General features: G+C 35.9%; 1 long non-coding RNA gene across 3 annotated transcripts; it reads right to left on the minus strand.

Annotated features, from left to right (window-relative positions):
* Positions 1 to 412: 412 nt before the first annotated feature.
* On the minus strand, positions 413 to 13,552 carry LOC110895783. Of its 3 annotated transcripts, XR_002567382.2 has the most exons (5): positions 13,400 to 13,552; positions 13,057 to 13,101; positions 11,393 to 11,634; positions 9,663 to 9,665; positions 413 to 423 (listed from the first exon to the last, which is right to left on the minus strand). It is a non-coding gene; the product is annotated as an uncharacterized LOC110895783 (long non-coding RNA). The 3 variants fall into 3 exon arrangements; XR_002567384.2 differs by lacking the exons at positions 413 to 423; positions 9,663 to 9,665; positions 11,393 to 11,634 and adding an exon at positions 10,513 to 11,279; XR_002567383.2 differs by lacking the exons at positions 413 to 423; positions 9,663 to 9,665; positions 11,393 to 11,634 and adding an exon at positions 10,555 to 11,282.
* Between the last annotated feature and the right edge of the window lie 10,040 nt (positions 13,553 to 23,592).

A 23,592-nucleotide genomic window follows, 5' to 3' on the forward strand; every position in this document is an offset into this window, starting at 1 on the left:
TTAAAATTTCGGGACGAAATTTTTCTAACGGGGGGAGAATGTGACAACCCTCACTAAACCAGGTATCCGTACGTCTTAATTAACTATTAATTGTTGCTTAATTACTGTGCTTGACTGAGATTACTGATAAACTGCTACTTGACTGTTGATACATGTACATATCTGCATCATACTTTGATTTCCGTCACTACATTATTTACTTACTGAACTCTAGTGACAAACATGATGCACAAAAGCACAGTAGCATTTGAACGGATAACCTATTGAACATGCTGATAAAGTCAGCATCAGGCAAACACTGCCTCTAAAGGCCTGAATGAGCCAGAAATATTTTACTACACCCATAGTGTGTGTAGGGATACAAGGGTTGTTAAACTGCGTCTCTAGGAATAAGAAACAGAGATTGGATGTGCCTAAAACATACTCTAAGCACAAAACACAGCACTTTTATTAACTCACTAGCTTCTAGCTAACTAATAAAGTGCCAAAACATGAGGTAATATTCCTGACACTTTGCAGAATAAATTGTGTCGCTAAAAATATTATTTACGACGCTTAAAAGATTACTTAAGCACTTTAACGGATTACTATCCAACCGAACAACCGGACTATACCCGGAACATAAAAATATTGCCAGAAATATTACTAGTCTTTTTCTGAGCCAGTTAGGGTCCCTGATTACCCTAACACCCGCTTTATAACACATCATGCAACTAACGGGGTTAATCTCTAAAGTTAACCTACTTAACGTAACTATGCACTAACTAAGCAATTGAAATCGAACCAAATGACCCCCCCCCCCTTGGGCCGGTTTGGTCCCTTTGTAACTAGTAGTACACATTTGAATATTTTATTTAGTCTTGCTCCATATCTAGTAGACATACTACCCATTGGTTTATGGCACATGAAATTTCCTATAAATACCCACATAACACTAGAGGTTATAACCATCCATTCACCAAACTCACTCCACTCTCTTGCCCTCTCCCCATTTTCGGCCGAACCCACATAGGGTCACCACCATCATTTCGTTTCTTGTTCATCCATTCCAAGTATCTACAAGGCTTACGGGTTTCATATTAGGGAGCTTGAAGCAAGCGGAAGTGGAAGGACCTCGTTTCTTAGCTTTTATCCACCACATTTTCGACTAGACTCTTCCCTAGCCCTGAGCTAGAGGTATAATGTTTAAAACTCACTCTCGAACGTATTTAAAGTGGTTAATATGATTTTTTAACGGTTAAAAGTCGGAATCATGCGTTTTGAATCTTTAAAGTCTACTAAAACTTGATTTTTATTGGTTAAAAGCTCATAACATGTGTAAAAGCTGTAGTATTTGAATATGTTGATTATTGAGGCCCGATCTACGTTGTGGTGGCTCTTATCATCGTTTAACCCGACTTTGTTAAGATCATGGATCTTGACATAAGCTTGTTTCTGTCGGTACGAGGGTTAAAAGGTGAAACTCCACCACACGAGAAACATGAACTTGTGTAAAAGTATTATTACTAGTAAAATGGTGTTTAAAACTAGCGGATCTACGTATGTACAAGTGGTATATTCGTAGAACCAAGTGTCGAGAAAATCATGTTTTATAAAAGTCGGGTGACATACTAACAAATGTGATTTTACAAACCACAAGTGTATAAACACTTGTGAAATAAGAAGTATTCGACAAAATATCAATCTTTGAGAAAGATGACGGGAAGTTGTAAAGGATGATTTGTTCTAAAAACGGGGTTTTTACAAGACTAAACTATTTTATACATAGATCCACTAAATATAAGGAGATCTACACAATAGTTTTCAGAAAAACTACAAGTTCATGTAATAATGCGATTTTACATACTTGTCGACTAGTTTGATGTGTTGAAAATTAGTTAATGTGTTGGAAATTGATTGGATGATTTAAAGAAGTGTTGAAGTGATTTTGTAAAAGAAAATGATACGCTTGAAAGCGTGGCCACCTCCAGTTACAGGGGAAACTCTGGCGAAATTTTTTTAAAATCTAACACTTAGAATTATTTACAAGTGTTAGACTACTTTTGACATATTTTCAAAAATAATTCGCCATGACTTTATTTACAAATATTCGGAGGTGGGATTTTCACAAAACTAAACGTGATAAATATATATTCGGTAAATATATTTTTCACCACATTGTTTATGATTATTTTGTGAAAATATATAAATATTATTTTTAGAGTAAAAATAATATTTACAAACGTTGACGAACCCAAAATAATACAAACGCTTATACGACAAACATATAAGTTACAACGGTAATTACTACTACCACATAATCGTTAAAGCATAACTTACGCTTTTTGCGGAAATATTCATAAATGCGTATTTTGTCAAGTATTATTTTGGAAAATATTATGTGAAGAGAAAATATAATATTTTTGAGAAAAATATTTATATTTTGGAATGAGAAGTAAAAATATATTAAGTGGGACTTAATGAGATGATACAAATACACATGTATTAAATCCCCCACCCTTGGGAAGGAAATTAATTACCAAGTATATACAAGGAACGGTTGTCTAACTGTTTCCCAAAATGTAAACTATAAAGCTAAGGCACGGCCATCCGTCTAATAGAATTAGCACATGTAGGTCGTTGCACAGCTATCGGATATTTGGAGTACTTGGTATAGCGACGCACTGACTGTGAGTTCATGTCCCCCTTTTCTCTTAACTCCTTTCAGTTTTATAAACTGCGCGGGTGAAATACATGTTACTATGATTATGAAATACTTGATACATGGTATGGTTAGCGTAAGGAGGGTTATTACTTAGATCATGTGAGTGGGTAGGCGGGAACTGGAGGCCATTAATCCTCATGGTAGGACCGAGGGACGTAAGCGGTAGATCTATCTGGGTGTAGCGAGCCCAACTCCAGGTCCAGCATAACGGGCCTCGGGGTGACTTTGTGCCCGACGCAAAATCCGCTAGGTTTGAGTCTTCCTACTTGCACTTCACACATATCAATGGACTTGCAACCCATTGGTGATCTCTTTTTCCTTATTTTCTACATACCAGGGTTTTGATAAATACAAAGGTTTATTTACTCACTTTCGCATGAACTCGCTCAACATTATTGTTGATTTTCCAACTTACATGTATTTCAGGGAATTAAAGATCTGGCACGGTATGGCATGTTTTCCGCTGCATAAATCACCAGGGTCATCCAGGGTTCGGGGAATGTGACTCTTTCCTGGACAAGTCACAGTCCTTGAATCATGTTTATGTTATGTTTGGTTTGTAATGTTTAGACAAGTTATGGTTGTTGGGTGTTAACCCGTTAAGACAATGTTTTGATATTTTATTTCAATGGATGATCTTACATATTTTTAATTCATATAGCTTGTTATGATTAAGCTTTGGTATTAAGAAGTCACACCAAATTAACCACGCTTCCGCAAAGCCAGGGTGTGACACCCGACCCGGGAGACAGTGGTAGATACTAGTTTACGTAGGTTTTACGTAAGTGTCCTGACTAACCTGAGGACGATGGTATATAGTCTAGCAATAGCGTAAGTACGAGTAATTATCCAATTCAAATCTTCCAACCCAATTCCCAACCCGGGAGTCCCATGCCTTGGCTGTGTGAACTCACCTTGGTTTGCTCGGTATGTTATTGCTTCTAGTGTTAATTAATAGTTAGGTCCTTTACCCACGACCTAAGGTACATTGCACATAATTCGATTTAAGCGTTTGTATTCAATTAGGGTTTACAAGTCTTTGATATCCAAGCAATTGTGATTCGTGTGATAGTGATGTACAGAATGATAACACACAGTATATACAGTTACATTCAGCAATATACAGTAACATGCAAAGTGTTCCACATACAGGGTTTTGACTTAGCATCGTAAGCATCATAAGTTAACTCAGACTTTTCAAACATTAACAAAAGTGAATCATGTGTGCATACATTAGAACTCGGACATGTGCGCATACATTTAAAGCTCGGACATGGCTTAAGCATGAAGTTCGGACAAGCATAATAAACAAACTCAGACAACACATCACACTTATGAAATTCGGACATATGAGTATAACTTGTAAGGAATTCGGACCCTATGCACATTTGCAAGGAAATTCGGACTAGATAAACATCATATATATATCATTCGGAGACATTATTACCTTACCAAGTTCGGACTTAACTATCTCATAATGTTCGGATCATGTGTAAGCCTCTAAAAGTCGGACAAGGGTTTTTACTCTTAAAACTCAGACAAACAAGTATGCACTTTAAAAGTTCGGACCCCTATGCATTCATGTAAAACTCGGACCCCCTTGTATTATATAAAAACTCGGACTCCTTGTCCCATAAACAAAAGTCGGACTAAGTCCCTTACCCAAAAACTCGGACCCCTTAAAGCTTACAAAAGTCGGACATTGACGGGTGGTCCATGGGACAACCCTTAAGTGTGTTAAAAGACGAGTGAATCCCTCATTTGATCATGTAATTGTCTTGAATTAGATAACTACGGTTGCTTGTGTTTCAGGTACATTTAGAGCTTAAAAGTATGGAAATAAAGCTTCGAATAGACACGACTGGATTGTAGATTGAAAGACGGAGAATAAATGAAAAAAATAAAATTTTGGAATTGAAGAATTAAGAAGATAACATGATAGAGGATGAAATTACGAGAACGTAGGCGAAAACGGTGAAGAAAACGGAGTTGAAACGAGAAAGTTATGAAGAAAACAAAAAATTGATTGCTAAAGCCTACCGTAACTTACGGTGGTACCGTAATTTACGGTAGACTCTGACAAAAATTGATGCCGTAACTCAGTTTAACTCCACCGTAAACCATTTTAAGCCACCGTAACTTACGGTGGTACCGTAATTTACGGTGGAGGCCAGCGTGAAACTTGTAACTCCCTCATTTAAGGTTGTTTATGGTGCCTTTTCATCATCTAATCATTCCCATTCGTTTTGTAACTCCTAAGGGGCGAATTTGGGGTGTTCTAAGGTGTTCTTGAGTGATCTAAACATGAAGACTTTGTTTTTGATTCTAATGGACAAAGGTTCGATTGTGATGATGGTTCATAACACTATGAGCGGCTAGGTTTGCTTGGTGATCGTCTCGGATGTAAGGTTTTATTTTTGACAATTATGTTTGTTCTTTAATTTCTGGAATATTAGACTGTGCATGTGTTGTTAGTTTATTATGGTGTTTGATTGGTTGTTTGTAAATTGTTGATGTATGTTTGATCATAGTTCTAAACCATACGTTCTTGGTGTCGTTGGCAATCGAGATATCATGGGAGGGATTAGGGTTGGATATGTATTGATTGGTCATCGGGTAACAACCTCGCGTTCTAGGAATCCGAGTAATTAGTTCCCTTTCATCACAAACAATTGATCTTACATGAGCCATGTCTATGTGGTTCTTTCCAGTTGAACATGAACGTTAGTTGTCCCTTAAAACCTGAAACTCGGGATGATCACTATCCTCTTATCTTGTTACAAAACTTAACCTTGATTTGTAATCTAATTTAGTTTAATTTAGTTAATTAAAACCAATCAACCCAAACATTGAAATTTATTTTTCTTTCAGTTTAGTTTACTTTAGTGAAGTTAGACATGCATCAAGATAGCACATATTCCACAAACTCCCTGTGTTCGATACCCACTTACCACTATCTATAGTTGTTTTTGGGATTAAATTTGATTGTGACGACGACAGCACGTCAAATTTTGGCGCCGTTGTCGGGGAGTAGTGCGCAACGTGTGTTATCTTGTGTATTAATTAAAAAAAATTAAAAAAAATAATTAGAAATCCCAAAAAGATTTCTTTTATGTTCATGATTTACACTTGGTAGTTGAGTTGTGTTGTGCAGGATGACAGGGCATTACATAAATTTCAGCTTATTTACGTGTAGATTGTGCGGGGGTCCACGACATCCATGTATTGGTTGCCACGAGGCTCACTACAGGAGGGCACATGGAAAACCGGTGTCTTATGTTTCACAGCTTCCACCTCCATCATACGTTGACGATTATGAATCAGAATGGAGGATGACTATTATTCATATGGATACGATCGGGACGAGGAAGTTTATTATGAGGCAAGGATGGATAGTCTATGTTTTTGTTTTGGTCGCGATCACACTTATGATTATGATGTGTGCACAGTGTATTCAGAAAACCCAAAGTATTGGAATAAAAAGATGATGGAAGCGCGCATCTATAGACCGTATCAGGGATATCGACAATATCATCCCGAAGAATATTCTGAGCCCGAGGGTGTTTATGTTTATGAGACCGATGAGGAGAAAGAGCTTGCTGCATTGGAAGTAACTTTGTCCAAACTCGAGCAATATTTAGCAACACCCAACCTGTCCGATGAAGACCGAATCAGCTGCTTAGTTTCAAAGTGTCATACTTTAAAATTGAAGATAGAGATAGAAGAACGCCTCTCACCATTACCTGACGATATTAGAGATGATTCTCACATGAAAGAGGAGGTTGTGGAGGATAATACCACACCAGTGAGTCCTTTATCTGATGAAGAGTCACTTGTAGATCAGATGATGTGTGCAGATTATGAGGTAGAGCAGGCTGATGGGATGGATATGTGTACCAAACCTCTTCCCATATCAATGATTCAAATTAACAAGTGTGGGGAAGAGGGTTCGAGGAATAAGATGAGAAGGGTGAAACTACCAGACATTAAGGTATATGTCATGAAGTGGACTAGCAAAGCCCGTAGGAGCAGCTTTAACATGCCAAATATACTGACAAATCTATGGAGATGGCATGTAAATTTTCGGGCATTTGTTGGAAATGTTGCGGGTAAGTGTGCATTAATACCACCATAACGCATATCAGGTATGGTCTGGCTGAAGACCTTTAAACTTAGCGCTCTCGGGAGGCAGCCCGAGGTTGTAGAGTATTGTATTTGTGTTTTGTTTAGTTTTGTTTTGCTTTGTTTGGTTTTGTTGTGGTGTTGTGTTTATGTTTTGGCAGGTTATTACGTTTCAATCCTCGTGGATGCAATGATTCAAGTGTGGGGATGTTTGGCAACATCCCCATTGAGATATCGGCGAATCCAAGAGATGTTTATGAACCGGTCCGATTACCGTAGCTGCATCACTACCAACACTGCTGATTTACTAATCAGGTTGTGTCTTGTTCTCATTTTGTGCACCTTTATATATATTCATGTTTAAGTTTACGGTTGGGCGGATGGGTGGTGTTTAATGTGTTTGATGTGTTTATGGATTGTGAAAGTTGGTGGTGTTTTTAGTTATATATATAAAAAAACCAAAAAGAAATTTGTGGTTTGAGTTGAACAGCTTTTGGGTGATGTTAAAGAGTTAAGCGATCAAATCTTCCCAAAACCGTACATTGGGGTCAATGTATCCCAAGTGTAGGGATAGGGAGAAATTTTGAGGTTTTTGAAAATTTTTAAATCAAGCTAAACAATGTGAGAATTTGAACACCGTGGATTAACCCCAAATGATGCACCAGCAACCCTTAATACCCTTTGTTCTTGGTGAGAGTTGAAGCCACACATGTAAATAAATAATACTTGTCTTGATGAGAGTGGCAACGGGTGGGGGTGCATAAGAACTTGTGCCTTAATACGGTTTGAGTCCTTAGTTGAATGTGAATGTAAAAAGGATAAGGGCAACTAGGTAGCCTCGTCTTGGTGAGTGCGAGTGTGGGATTTGGGGGGTTGGACCTCATTAATTATATATATGAGCATGGTTGCGAGAGGGGCAGGGGTTTGGACATTTAGTTGCCCATTTTGTGCCTAAAAGCCGATCATTTGTTACCCCTTAGCTAGTTTCCCAAAAATTTACCCGACTTAACCCGGTCTTATAGTGTTAGTAGTTGTTTTAGTAGTGTGTAGATATGTTATAGTGTTATGTTGAATATTTGATTGAAAAAAAAAGAAAAAAAAAGGAAAAAAAGAAAAAAAAGAGAAAAAAAAAAGCAATGAAAAAAAAAAAAAAAAAAAAGTGAAAAAGCAATGAAAAAGAAAAAAAAAAGTGATGTTGAGTTGTCTTGTATATAGAAGTTATGTCATGTTTATTGTTTGTTTCATTGTGTAATAAAAGACCGGGTTAAGTCCTTCGCTACTACATATATATTCCATTTCCTACCCGTACACCTAGCCACGTTACAACCTTAAAGCCCTTTGATTTGCATTCATGTTTGGCACTTGTTAGGAGAAGGACCGATTTAGGTACTAGCCTATAGTTGTGAACCACCCGTTTGCCTTTTGTGTGTCTAGCTCATAGTTGCTAGTGCTTACTTGTTGCCGAGATGAGAGACATAGCGAGGGGTGCATTGGTTGGGTGTTAAAAAGGGGTTAGTAAAAGGATTGTTTATTTTTGCTTGGTTTACATTGATCGCTTGTTTTGAAAATGATTTGTAATGGGTTGCTTGGGGCAAGCAACGGTTAAGTGTGGGGATGTGACGGGTGGTCCATGGGACAACCCTTAAGTGTGTTAAAAGACGAGTGAATCCCTCATTTGATCATGTAATTGTCTTGAATTAGATAACTACGGTTGCTTGTGTTTCAGGTACATTTAGAGCTTAAAAGTATGGAAATAAAGCTTCGAATAGACACGACTGGATTGTAGATTGAAAGACGGAGAATAAATGAAAAAAATAAAATTTTGGAATTGAAGAATTAAGAAGATAACATGATAGAGGATGAAATTACGAGAACGTAGGCGAAAACGGTGAAGAAAACGGAGTTGTAACGAGAAAGTTATGAAGAAAACAAAAATTGATTGCTGAAGCCTACCGTAACTTACGGTGGTACCGTAATTTACGGTAGACTCTGACAAAAATTGATGCCGTAACTCAGTTTAACTCCACCGTAAACCATTTTAAGCCACCGTAACTTACGGTGGTACCGTAATTTACGGTGGAGGCCAGCGTGAAACTTGTAACTCCCTCATTTAAGGTTGTTTATGGTGCCTTTTCATCATCTAATCATTCCCATTCGTTTTGTAACTCCTAAGGGGCGAATTTGGGGTGTTCTAAGGTGTTCTTGGGTGATCTAAACATGAAGACTTTGTTTTTGATTCCAATGGACAAAGGTTCGATTGTGATGATGGTTCATAACACTATGAGCGGCTAGGTTTGCTTGGTGATCGTCTCGGATGTAAGGTTTTATTTGTGACAATTATGTTTGTTCTTTAATTTCTGGAATATTAGACTGTGCATGTGTTGTTAGTTTATTATGGTGTTTGATTGGTTGTTTGTAAATTGTTGATGTATGTTTGATCATAGTTCTAAACCATACGTTCTTGGTGCCGTTGGCAATCGAGATATCATGGGAGGGATTAGGGTTAGATATGTGTTGATTGGTCATCGGGTAACAACCTCGCGTTCTAGGAATCCGAGTACTTAGTTCCCTTTCATTACAAACAATTGATCTTACATGAGCCATGTCTATGTGGTTCTTTCCAGTTGAACATGAACGTTAGTTGTCCCTTAAAACCTGAAACTCGGGATGATCACTATCCTCTTATCTTGTTACAAAACTTAACCTTGATTTGTAATCTAATTTATTTTAATTTAGTTAATTAAAACCAATCAACCCAAACATTGAAATTTATTTTTCTTTCAGTTTAGTTTACTTTAGTGAAGTTAGACATACATCAAGATAGCACATATTCCACAAACTCCCTGTGTTCGATACCCACTTACCACTATCTATAGTTGTTTTTGGGATTAAATTTGATTGTGACCACGACAGCACGTCAGACATCACAACTTAACAAAAGTCGGATATAAATGTTAAACAAAAGTCGGACTAGGCTTCTTAGCTAAAACTCGGACCATGTAACATATTTGTAAAAGTCGGACATGGATCTCTATAACAAAACTCGGACATCTTGTGTCCTTTATAAAATTCGGACAAGCTTCCCTTGTCAAAAATTCGGACCATGTCCATCCAATATAAAGTTCGGACTACACGTGAAAACAAAGATCAGCATCAATCATACGAACATAAACTCAATGTAACAGTTACGTGTTCACGATCCAGAAAACCCTAATTTCATACTTGCAGTGCAGTAATCAAATCAAAATCACACGATTCTAACATATCATGCATCTAATTGTCAGGCATACGATAACACAACTAATCAACATCATTTCACAATAATCAGGATTCAATCAGTAGCCACAGAACTATCATATGAAGAACTAGGGTTTACATGAATCACATAATCAAGAATTAATAACAACAAACAATCATTAAACAATTACCTTGGATTGATTCTAGATAGAAAGAGGAATCAAGAGTGATGAATTGAGAGCTTGTGCCAATGATGAAGCAAATGATTGTATAGAGGATTAGAGGATGTGAAAGTACGTGTGTTGATTCTTGTGTGATGATTAGTGAAAGGGATTAGGGTTAAGAATGATTAAAGTTTCACTATTAGCACTAAGCACCCTTAAGCATTCTCTATCACATATTACATGCACAAGTTATGCAATTTACAGTTTCATCACCACATTCAAGTATTTGACAAATCATTCATAAACCTTATCAAATCCAAAACGTATACAGTTACAAAGCAAACCAATTGTGCAAGTGAACAACTTAACAAACAGTGAACGTGCAATAAATGCAAAAGTGGAATCTTGGAAACTCGAGTTGTCACAAGACTAGTTAATTATGTTCACTACTGGAAAACATGGTTTTTGTCATGTAAATTTTGGTTACAAAATGGTAGCAATTTCCTTATTGTCACCAGTTTGCCACCGAAAATACGGTGACAAAAACACCCGTGTCAATTGCCCTAATGCCACCAAATTGCCACCATTTTTATATTTTGCTACCTTATTTTACCACCACAAAATTGGTCAAAATTATTTGTCACCGCTTCATGTTTGCTACGCTCCACCTTGTTTGCCACCGAGTTGTGACGCATTTTCATACCATTTAGCCACTGATTTGCTACCATTTAACCATCGGGTTTTGTACGTTTTGATACCATTTAGCCACCGATATTGCCACCATTTAGCCACCGATATTGCCACCATTTAGCCACCATTTAGCCATCGGTTTTTGCACATTTTGATACCATTTAGCCACCTATGTTGCCACCATTTAGCACCGATATTGCCACCATTTAGCCATCATTTTTCACATAATTTGCGAGTTTTGATACCATTTAGCCACTGATATTGCCACCATTTAGCCACCATTTTTTACTCAATTGCTACCATTTATTTGCTACCATACTCATTACTAGAATATTGGTTTTTAATTTAGATTTCTTTTCTCCCTGCTATTTTCATCAAAAGTACATATCAATAAAACTACAAATAATATAAAAAAGTCTAATAAAATCCCAAAATTATATAAAACATCATGTTTTCAAAAGCAAATAAAAAATACTAACTAAAATTATCCTAATAAGATAAACATCTAAACATTCAAAACCAAGTGTTTATAGCCTATCTTCGAACTGTAGCTGTTAACATAGCTTCAATTTGTGACATCCTATCAAGCAACGCATCTTTTACCACCTTATCTTTTTCTTTGTCAGCTAATAACCCCGCAATAATTCCATTGAACCTTTCTTTTTCTTCTTCTTTTTCCTTAACAAGCTCCTTAATAACTAAGTTCAACTTTTCAATCTACAAAACAACCTTTCTTTTGGGTGGTGCTGTAGTGGGTTTAAGTTTTAGGTTATTGGTCACTTGTCACTCTATAAAGCATTGTTACATTTATTGCAACTAGGAGCCTTTGTAGAATAACTTAACCCTATCTTACTACCAATTAATTATAAGGCACCAATTCTTAAATTCAGATCTCAATTTTAACAAAGTCATGCCTAGCCACTGATCTTAAGCTTGAGTTATCTAGAAGGACAATCTTCAGATTTTAATTATAACGATTTTATTAACAAAAAAAATGAAAAATTACGTTTAAGTTGCTTTGAATTTCAACAAATCAAAATTAAAACCACCTATAATTTTCAAAGGTACTTTTCAAAGTGCCACACATTCCTTCTGCAAATTCCCTAGGACAGAACAAAGGTTACCTGATCTTTGTGTAGCTGTGAACTTGTTATTGAAAGAAAAGAATATAAGTGAAAACAACAATAAGAATAAGAATACAAAGAAACACTTTGTAAAACGCAGCAGCAGCGGCTGCGTTTTGATTATCGAGATGCAATAAGTAGCTGAAAAAGGAAGATTATGATCCATAACAAGTGCTGGGTATTCGAACAAAGGATCAAAAGATGAACAAACGAAAATATGAAGAACTGAAGCCTGTCGCGCGTCGCAACAGGTCTGAATGTCCTTTCCGCGTGCCGCGAATCCTAGTTGGGCCGACTTGATTGTTTTGGGTAGCGCCATGGGTCACGATACCCATGGGCTTACCTACCGCGGGCCGTGAAGGTCTCCGATCCCATCAGAATTACGATAATAAAACTTTCACACCCCACGGTAGGTAAGCCCATGGGTATGGTGACCCATGGCGCTACCCAAAACAATCAAATCGACCCAACTAGGATTCGTGGCACGCGGAAAGGACACTCAGACCTGTCGCGACGCGCTACAGGCTTCAGTTCTTCATATTTTCGTTTGTTTCATCTTCCTCTTTTCAGCTACTTACTGTATCTCGATAATCAAAACACAACCGTTGCTGCTGCGTTTATGCAGCCGCTGCTACAGCGTTTCAGAAAAAGATGAACCGAAAGATGGATGTGGCAGAGTTTTGTGAGGCTTGTGTTTCTTTGTGAGGCGCGCTTACTAAACAAGCTTGTTTTTAAGTTCAACACACATTCTTTTTAATATGTTCTTCTTTATGTAACTTGTTTGTTATCCTTATATTTGTCTGTTCTGTTTTTATAATTTTTAATGTGAAAACATATTTAGTCTCAACATGCACAGTTGGTTTCTGGGTTACATGTAACATAACAAACAATATCAACTTTACACATCAAACTTAACAATATCAAAACCCCTATCTGATTAATCACAAACCCTATCATCATCTGAACATTCAATAATCCATAAAACAAACACTCAAAATCATGAAATTGAAGTTACCTTTCAAGCAGAAGCACAAACAGAACGTCAATCCCGCACCAGCAACTGGAAAATAAATCAAACGTTTGTTAACCATCTATTGAAAAAAAAAACCCAATTACACATGAATAATCGTTCAAACCAGAACTATAAAATAACTGATATTCCAATACTATGTAGATGATTGATTCCACAACAACTGATATTTGAAGAAAAGAATTCAATCATGGAGATAAGGAAATTGCATTCAATTAGGGTTCTAGGGTCTCAATCGGAAATAGCTTGTTGGAGTGGACGAGGATTATAATCAATTGTTAGATAATGCAAAAGATATATAAATAAGTCATGTGAACAAGAATCATACCTTCTGCAGAAGTTCAGTTCTTCGACTCTGATGGAATGATGTTAAGGGTGAATAGTTTTATGTTTCTTGTTTTAAATTTTCAATTAAAACCCTAATTTGCCGTTCAAAAAAGTGGAGAGGCCAGTTACGTGAGTTAATTGTGGATAATATATGGTGCCCTAAACAAAAATATTCCCCCTTAAATTTTATGGTCACTAATATAGTGGCAATTTAACCACACCTTTTTATTTTTAGATTTTTCTCATGAATTTGTAACCGAAAACAAATGGTCACAAAACTTTTTACCACTTAGCTACCGTGCAATAACAAATACACCTCATTCTTATTGTGGTGGGAAATTAGTGGCTAAATTTGCTACCATTTTTTTTGTGACAAATTTTGGTGACAATTGCCCATTTTTCTAGTAGTGGTTATACTTCTTTGTTTGTTAAGACATTGTAACTCATTTAATCAATAAAAGAAAATTTCAATTTTTCCATGTGTTATGAAACAATGATTCTGTTACAACACTCCCCGACGTTTCCGCCACGTTTTGTTGTTTTACGTGGTCGGGGTGTGACAGCCTGCTCCTTAATTTCGGGACTAAATTTCCTAAAGTAGGGGAGGCTGTAACAACCCGACTTTTCGGATCGTTACATATCGTTGTCTTTTCATTCGAAACGCTTGTACTCTTGGGATTCGATTTAACGCAAAGCGTTAAACTACATTTTTACATACTTTCAACGCATTTACAACGCTTATTCAAAACGCAGTTATCACATTTAAACGCTATTTATAACACTTATACTTACGCGCATTTTATCGCATTTAACATCGCTTGTTTAGACTAAACGCTATCGCAATGCATACTCAACGCAAACTCGAAACACGGATTTAATTATTTTATGTGTGTGTGATTATTTGTTTAAATGTTATGTGGTGATCAACGCAACACTTATACGCTCAAACGCTTACTCACAACTCGATTAAACACAACGCTTAACAAACGAAACAAAGTTGGAAAACTGACAAAACACAGCACGGCCGTCTGAATGGACATCCGTTCGAATGGACATCCGACCGGATTACCATCCGCTAGGATGACCATCCGTCCGGATGGCCATCCGCCCGAATAAAACCCTCGCGCACCGACTTAACCCTTCGCCCTCCCTCTATAAATACCGTCGTATACTCTCATTCTCTGACGCTGACATCCCTATTCGCTCCCCAAGACTCTGTCGTGATTCAAGGCCTTCTTGTAAGCATTTCTCCTCAAATCTTCTCTAATCTTCACCGTTAATCACTTCTACATCATCTTCTTCATCAAAATCACACACAAACACTAACTTTTTCCCTGAAATCACTGATTCGGACCTCTTGAAGGTGGGTTCCACCCGTTTTGCTCAGGAAAACTGTTGTGGAACACCATTTGATCGAGATTAGTTCTAGATCTAAAGGATTTCGCACTTTTTAACTTAATCTCAACAAGATTTCAACACCTTTTTCAACTGTTTTAAACTTTTCTTCACTTTTCTACACAATATTGATGGAATCTGGACTCAATCAAACTCTCGACTCATTTCCTAGTCGAGAGCCAGCTTGAAAATGGATTTCCACTGGAGAAATGGACCGATTAACGGGTCAAACATGAAATTTCACCAAGAACAGCTCGTATGTCTGAAGGGGTGGTACCCATCCGACCGAATTAACTGGATTTGGTATGTTTCCGTTGTTTAACACGTCGTCACACCGTCTCTGTTAAACTTCAAACTTTTTACTTAGAAAATTTTACAAAATTTCAACCACAGGCCATCCGCTTGAATGGCCATCCGTCCGGATGACCATCTGACCAGGCGACCTGACCCTTATACTATTCCTTGTTTAAAACGCTTTTGACTAAACTTTGAACTTTTAACAATTTACAGAAAAACACAACTCATTCGAATGGCCATCCGTTCGGATCACCTGTTGAACACTTAAACCATTCAACGCTCTGCTCAATGACTTATGCTACTCTTTCCATGCACAGGCTAACTCAACGCGTTCCCTTCAATCCAATCCAGATTGTGTTTACTAGCTAAACACACACAGTGAGTATACTCGAACCCATTTTCTGTTAACGCACTTTTGGGTGTTACATACGTCCTATATCAAAACACAACACACAACGGAAACACTTTACAAATGCTAACCGCTCTCGCATGGTATACGTGGTTTATGAATGCTTGTACTATGCTTATACAATTTTAGACTAGACCGCCTCTAGCAACGACAGTACTATAGTTTGGACTCAGCACCTGTCGTGGACAGGGGTTGCTAGGGATCACGTTACTTTACTTCACGTCTTCGCTGAACATGTGTCGCGCATACTCTACAAAGCAGTCTCGTGGTTAGGTTGTAAACATTGTTTGATAGTTACATGCTTCGCCCGTTACATGATACATGTTGGTTATGCGTAAACGCTTTTTATACTATATGCTATGCAAACTTGTGTACTCACCTTTACTTTATGTATTGACTTTATTTTAACGTACGTGACAGGTTGAATGGATGGTATGCTATGCTGAATCAAGTAGGAAGTCTATAAACCCACCGAATAAAAATTTGAGTTGTCAGAATAGTACTTGTTTTTTAGACTGAATATCTGTAATGACTCTTATGAAATGTTTGTTAGTAGTATGGGATATTAACGTTAAAAATATTGTCATTTAGTTGTTCTGGATTCTCATGAACAATCTGTTTCGCTCAGTGTCACGCCCCGATGATTCCGTCATTGGTTGGGGTGTGACAAATGCTTTATAAAACGTGTTATGAAATTCTTCAGCCATGATTACTTGCAAACACACAAACACTTGATCAAATTTTGAAAGACAAAAAATACAGGGTATTTGGTCCAGATGAACTTGTCCGGGTGAACAGATCCGGATGAGTTTTGGTCCGGATGGGTTTTGGTCCGGATGGACTTTTGGTTCGGATGGACAAATTTCCGGATGGACTCTTCCGGATGGACTTTATCCGGATGAACAAATCTCCGGATGAACAATTAACAAGCCTATACGTCCGGATGAACAAGTTTATCCGTCCGGATGGACAATGACGTCAGCAAACATAGTTCCGAAGTTCATGATTTTTACTGATTTTAATAGGTTTTAATTCGAATTATGATCTGAAACTTTAAATGATTGTTCAAAAACGTTTTTCAAACAACATACCAAAATTTGGTCAATTTTAACCGTGGAAACGTTGTAAATCTGAGTTTTAAGCTCAAAAAGAGATGTAGAAGATGAGTAGAAGAAGATGTGAGAAAAAAATGATGATTTTGGCTCTGAATCTGATGAAGAAGCTTGAATCTTCGTGTCTTCAATCCGTGCAATCAAACACCCGCTCTGATACCACTTGTGGATTCGAATCCTGGATCGATTCATTAACCTTGAATGCGTACAACACGTATAATGTGCGGAATCCAAATACGTGTATGAATCAGAACACGAAGAAGTAATTAACAATGATTTCTATTACTAATATAACAGTTTGTACACCACGAAATCAAATGGACAGAGTTTCCCCACTCTAGTCACAAAAGTTATCAAATGACAAAACCCTACACTCCCATTTATAAGCAGCCTTCATCCGGATCAACCAAGCTGGTGGATGGACTCCATCCGGACGGATGGGCCTCCATCCGGACGGATGGACTAAACATATATATCCGGATGACCAGATGATACATTTGTTCGGATGGACTTTGTGTACATCCGTCTGAATGGACTAACACCTTTATCATCTTGTTGTTCAGCACTGGTCTTGACTCATCTGATTAAGCTATGATACGTGATTGACGGAAGTAATAGACATTATGCACTCACAAATTTTGATTCCCATGAACCCAACATGGTCATAGTGGTTGGAAATGTTGCGTCATGGTGTGGGGCTATTAGATAAAGAGCTATTGGTACATCTGTACATAATGAAATAAACATGTTGTATTTATATATACCTTTCATTAAAAAGTTTATGTCAACACTATTAAATAATATAATTTATTGTGAGGCCACCAGTGTAACACACGGGTACTTAAACCAGTTAAATATAAATGTTCAAAACATTAGCCAATCAACCTACAATAACCACATAATTCCATATGTTAGAAATGTAATCACGTAACAAAGCATAAACAATTAAATTCTTATTATTGAATGTGTAATCATGTAATGGATTTATGTTGAATGTGTAATCACGTAATGAGTTTTGTTATATGTGTAATCACGTATCCGGTAAAAAAAAATTAAGAAAATACAGCTATAGTGTGCTCGAATTAAAGAGAATGAAATGTTTGTTAGTACGATATATTTTTTAAAATATTAACGTATGAAAAAGTTATATCCTTTTGAAAATCAAGGGGGAAACTATTTTAAGCGAGAAAAATATCATTATACCTTCCATCCTTAAATTGCAAAAGACACGTGTGTGTAAGACCATTATTCTCTTTTGCACTCTATCTCTCTCTAAACATACATCGATATATATATAGAGAGAAAGATAAAGTATAAAAGGGTGTAAAAATAAAATGCGAGAACTGTAGGATCCTAGATTAAACCACTAATTCAAAGAAATATTGTAGGAAATAAATATTCAGTGTCTTAAATGTTAGTCACTTTTTATTAACTATTCATGTGTTACATAACATTTTGGGATTAAGAAAACTATGAAATTTTAGGGATTTTTAAGTTTACACATGTGCGACATTTATACTCAAATCAAATGATACTAATAATAATTTTGTATCATTTAAAAATAGAGTTAATTACTGTTTTCGTCCCTGTGGTTTGTCAAAAATCACTATTTCAATCCATTAGTTTAAAAATTGCGATTTCATTCCCTGTGGTTTCACTTTCGTAACCATTTCAGTCCATGTGGTTTCACTTTCGTAACCATTTCAATCCATTATTTTGTTAAGTACATGGACTGAAATGGTTATGAGGTGGACTGAAATTGTTACGAAAGTGAAACCACAGGACTGAAATTACAATTTTGTAAACTAATTGACTGAAATAGTAATTTTTGATAAATCACATAGACGAAAACAGTAATTAACTCTTTAAAAATATCTTAAAAATAGAATATAATACGATAATATGCTTTTATAGGGGATGGTGACCAATGGCACAAACAATAATTTTGCAAGAGATAAAAAGAAAAAAAAAAGAAAAAAGTATAACTTTTCCTTTCTAAAAGAAGAAATAACTATACAATAGGAAAAAGATACGTCCAATCTAAGAAAAAAGAAAGTTACATGCATTTTATGATTTGGTCTTAATTTTTATATGATTATTTTATAAATTCATTTGGCATATATAAAACTTTCATTTCACTTGTGAGTTATATAAAAACTTTTTTTCCTTACAAAAGCTAACTTAAAAAATTTAACCCCGTTAATTAATCATAAAATTTCACATGATTGTTCAAATTTTGTCTTATATAATAAAGTTATTTATAGCAAACATTTCGTAACATCTACACGTTTGTAGCAGTCTCAAACTTTAAATACAAAATAAGATAAATAACCTCATTTTAGTTTTAATGAAAACAACTTATTATCACTTCTTATTAAGTTTACTTCATTTTAATGAAAACACATGATAAGATAAACAACTTCGTTTTAATTTTTAATAAAAACAACTTATTATCACTTCTTATTACGTTTACTTAATTTTAATGAAAACAACTTATTACGTCTTATTACACTTCTTTTAATAAATATCTATACTCGAAAGTTTCTTATCACTCTAGTACTGTGTATATTAATTAAGTTAATGATTTTCCCATGCTATTAGGAGTAATCTAATTGTCATGAAAACTCCCTTGGAAATTTGTGTCAAAATGAAACGAGACATTCATCAAAGTCAAATCCAAAACAAAAGGATTGAGCGATAAAAAATGGTCAATAAACTATAGTAAAGGGACTAGTAATGTAATGTTGATTAAAGATGCTATGCGAAAGAAAGTGTAAAAGAAAAGGATTGAAGTTGACAAAGATTTGACTCATCAAGCTTCAAGACCAAGTTATTGTCCACTCTCGTTTACCCACTTTCTATAATCTATTAATTATTTATAATTTATAATAATCAAAAGGTGGTGCAATGAATATGTATATTTAAGATGTTTTAGAACGTGGATTAAACCATTAATTATGTAATATTATGAATTACCTAATATTATAATAATTAAATGGGATTGTGTTTGTAAGAAAAGTTTTCAAAAAGAATGTTTAATTCAACAACTAATACTTGTACTTTCGAAGGTTGCAATAAGATATATTTTTGTTAAACGTGGTCTTGAACATGAGTCATACATTTTTTTAACAAAGAAATATTTGAAAAATAGTGTGTTATATCTAAGAGTGTGAATTACTAGTTGTACTTACTAAAAGGACAAAAAATTAATTCTTTGCTTTTTTAATTAGAGCTATTATAATTTTATATTTATTTTTCTCTTTAAATTTTAATATATAATACTTCATATAAATTACAATACGTTAGTTTTAATAATAACAATAATTTTATACTGAGTCATGTCTAATGCAATATCACACAACTGATACAACTTTTTTTCTTCTATAAAACCTAGACAAAAGATCAAATACAAATAATCTTAACATACTAAACATACAAATTGAAGGAAAACCCAAAAAGACAAGGTGGCATTTTTGTAATTACCACCAACTATCAAAGTTACAACCAAAAATACCTTAAAAAACACAAATTTTTTTTTAACATTTTTTATTAAAAAATCGCTACATTTCGTTAGCAAAAAAAAAAAAAAAAAAAAAAAAAAAAAAAAAATTGGCTGCTACTAAAAGTAGCGATTTTTTAATAAAAAATGTAAAAAAAAATAAAATAAAAAAATTTGTGTGTTTTTTTTATTTTTTTAGATTTTTTTAGGTTTTTTGAGGGGTTTAGTTTTTAGCATTTTAGCTTGGGTGGGGGGGGGGGGTTAGGTTTTTTTTAGTTTTTTGGGGGTGGGGGGTGGGGAGGGGGGGTTAGGTTTTTTTAGGTTTTTGGGGGGTGGGGGGTAGGTTTTTTTTTAGGTTTCTGGTGGGTGGGGGGTTTAGGTTTTTTTTGGGGGTGGGGGGAGTGGTTAGGTTTTTTTAGGTATATTTGTAGAGTAACTTTGATAGTTATTGATAATTACAAAAATGCCACCTTGTCTTTTTGAGTTTTCCTTCAATTTGTATGTTTAGTATGTTAAGATTATTTGTACAAAAACTTTACCCACAAAACCTATATCAAAAAAAGATAGTAATATATGGATATTGCAACAATACATGAAGCTATATAAAAACTTATATCTTGAAAGTATAAAAGAAAAATAAAACTTTAAATAAAAAAATAGAGGCTATAAACAAACACCACTAACACGTTATCTAAACATTATTGACGTGCCATATGGGCCGTATGAACAATACAGATCGTACGACAAGAAGAAAACGACAAAAAGAGTCGTATTATAATATATTAAACGGTCATATAGGTTGTACAAGGGCATACACAACTCATGTGATACGTATAGCGTACAATGTTGGACAATGGATGATCAAATAGTCGTATTAGGCTAGTGGGTATGGTGATGGTTCATCCTTGGAGGATGATCCGCCACGTAGGCGTCACGTCATAGTCCTCCCAAAGATGGTCCATCCTCCAAAACTAGAGGGCATGGGAGGATGGTCCTAGTCATAGTCCTCCACCACTTTTATGTTTTTTTATTTTTTTTTAGTCTTCTATTTTTTTTTTAACATTTAACAAATATACTAACAAAATATTTTCATTAATATTAAAACCACAATACATAAACATAAAAAAAACATAAAGTTAATAAAAAAAACATAAACTTAATAAAAAAAACCAAAACTTAAAAAAAACATAGACTTAAATAATATTATGCTTCTTCATGATGTCGGTTTGAAGCTTTTTTAACATCGAACGTTTCGGCTCGGGATACTGATCGACATCCATCGTTATCATTTCCCATTCCTTTAGCCGAATTTTTTCATCCAAAATTCTTATTTTCTCATTCGACAATCGGACCTTCTCGCGTAACTTCTTTTCCGCTACACGAGCTTTTTCTTCGTCGGCCCGCTCCTTCGCCTTCGTCTTTTGGGCCGAGACGTCGTTGTACATTTTTAACTGTTCCATAAACTCTTCCATCTTCGGGTCCACCTTTTCCTTTTCTTTCCCCTTGGCCCGCTCCTTCTTTGATTTGTCTCAGCCTTGTGGACGCTCTGCTTCATGTACGACGTACTCCTCTTCGTCAAAGTCGGCGTCATTATTTAAGTTTATGTGACACCTCGCGTCCGATCCACCGGCGCTAAAACTACTCGTTTTCCGATGTTTTTTGGCGTTTCGCCATCGCCACCTCGTTGGGAATCGGCGCCCATTTTGGTTCGTCTTTTACAATTGCCCACGCGCGAACGTGAGGAAAGTTGGTATTACCATTGTTCTGCTTATACTTGTCCAACGCTTTTCGCTCCACCCGCTACAACGGTCACTTGTATATAATTTATTATATTCCTCGCAAAACCTATTGATGGACGCGTTCATTTTCCGCCAATTTGAGGAGACCGAGTCGATATCTCGATACGGGCCTTGGTCCATAAGGACGAGGAACTTCGCCAAAATCTTGGACCAAAACCCCTCACCCGATTGGTTATTACCTATAAAAAACAAACAAAATATATAAAGTGTTAACAAAAATAAAAAACCTTTAAAAAAATACAAATTGTTAACAAAATAATAAATATGAAAATTAAACTTTAAAACTATTATAACCCAATTGTTTAAGAAAATAATAAACCAAAAAAAATAAACTTTAGAAAAAAAGCAACTGTTAAGAAAAAAAATTAAACTTTAAAAAAAACAAACTGTTTAGAAAAAATAAACAAAAAAAAATGTATAAACCTTAAAAAAAAATACGAACCTTTTGTCGGGTGGTCAGACGTGCTAATGAAAGCCTTGGCTAAGGCTTCTTCTTCGGTTGGTGTCCACTTAGTCGACTTCGGTTTGGACGGTTGATCACCCACCACTTACTTGCCTTTGTTTCGTTTTCCTTTTCCTTTAGACGGTTGGGTTTCGGGAACAACCTCCACATCGTTCTCGGGTTCGGATTGTTGAAAGGGTTGCGTCGGGATCGGTTGGGGTTGAACGGGTGGTGTGGGGTTCGGTGGGAAATTATAAGCACCCCGCATCATCATTTGTTGAAGGGCTTGATTTTGAGAGAGTTGAGCGAATTGGTTTGGCGAGTGTTGGAATGATGCAAACGCATTTGATGAATATTGCGAGAATTGGTTCGGTTCTAGCGTCGGATAATATCCCGTAACCGAGAAAACATTAGGTTGGGTCGGGTTGTTGGGATTGTTCGGGTTGTTCGGGTTGTTGAAGGGATCCATGAAAGAGTATAAGGTTTATAAAAGTGGAAGAAGATTTATAAAAATTATGTGAGAGAGAGATGAAATTTTGGGGTTAAATTTGTGAATGGAAGTGAAAATGGAATAGAAATATATATATTTTAAAAATTTGACCATTTGTTTTTTGTTTAAAATGGAAATTTTAATTTTTTTTATAACGGTAACTTTAGTTAGGGGCTCCACTTTTTGGACCGTCGATACCGGCGAGAAAAGGACGTTGAGGACGGGACATGGGGGGGGGGGGGGCGACACGGTGTACACACCGGCGACGGACCGGGACGGTATGGGGACGACCCCATACCGTGTAGCCTTATAAGATCGTACAATGACAATTTCTCACCCTGTGAAAAAGTTTATACAACTCATATGATACGTATAGCGTAAAAGGGAGACTGGCACACACTTTTGAAGGAAGTGCATCTTTAAAATCACTCCAACAAAAAGTATGTCAAGTTAATTGGACAATTGGGTGTAGCTAAGAATTGCAGGATTCACTAAATATTTGGCAAGTCAAAAATCGCCCCTGTAAATTGTTAGAAAATTAATCCTTATACATGTGTTAGACAATGGATGATCAAATAGTAACATATGTTGTATACGATTACAAACATCTATAAACTGTTATGTAAAAGATAAATCATTATTAAAAGTGCCAACAATTTGTTTATTTTGGATCCTAGAAAACATAATGACGCTAGGCAAAGTTTTTTTAATGGGTAAATTGCATGAACAGACAAATTTTGGGCAGCAACTA

The sequence above is a fragment of the Helianthus annuus genome, chromosome 12 (assembly GCF_002127325.2).
Source record: "Helianthus annuus cultivar XRQ/B chromosome 12, HanXRQr2.0-SUNRISE, whole genome shotgun sequence".
NCBI lineage: Eukaryota > Viridiplantae > Streptophyta > Magnoliopsida > Asterales > Asteraceae > Helianthus > Helianthus annuus.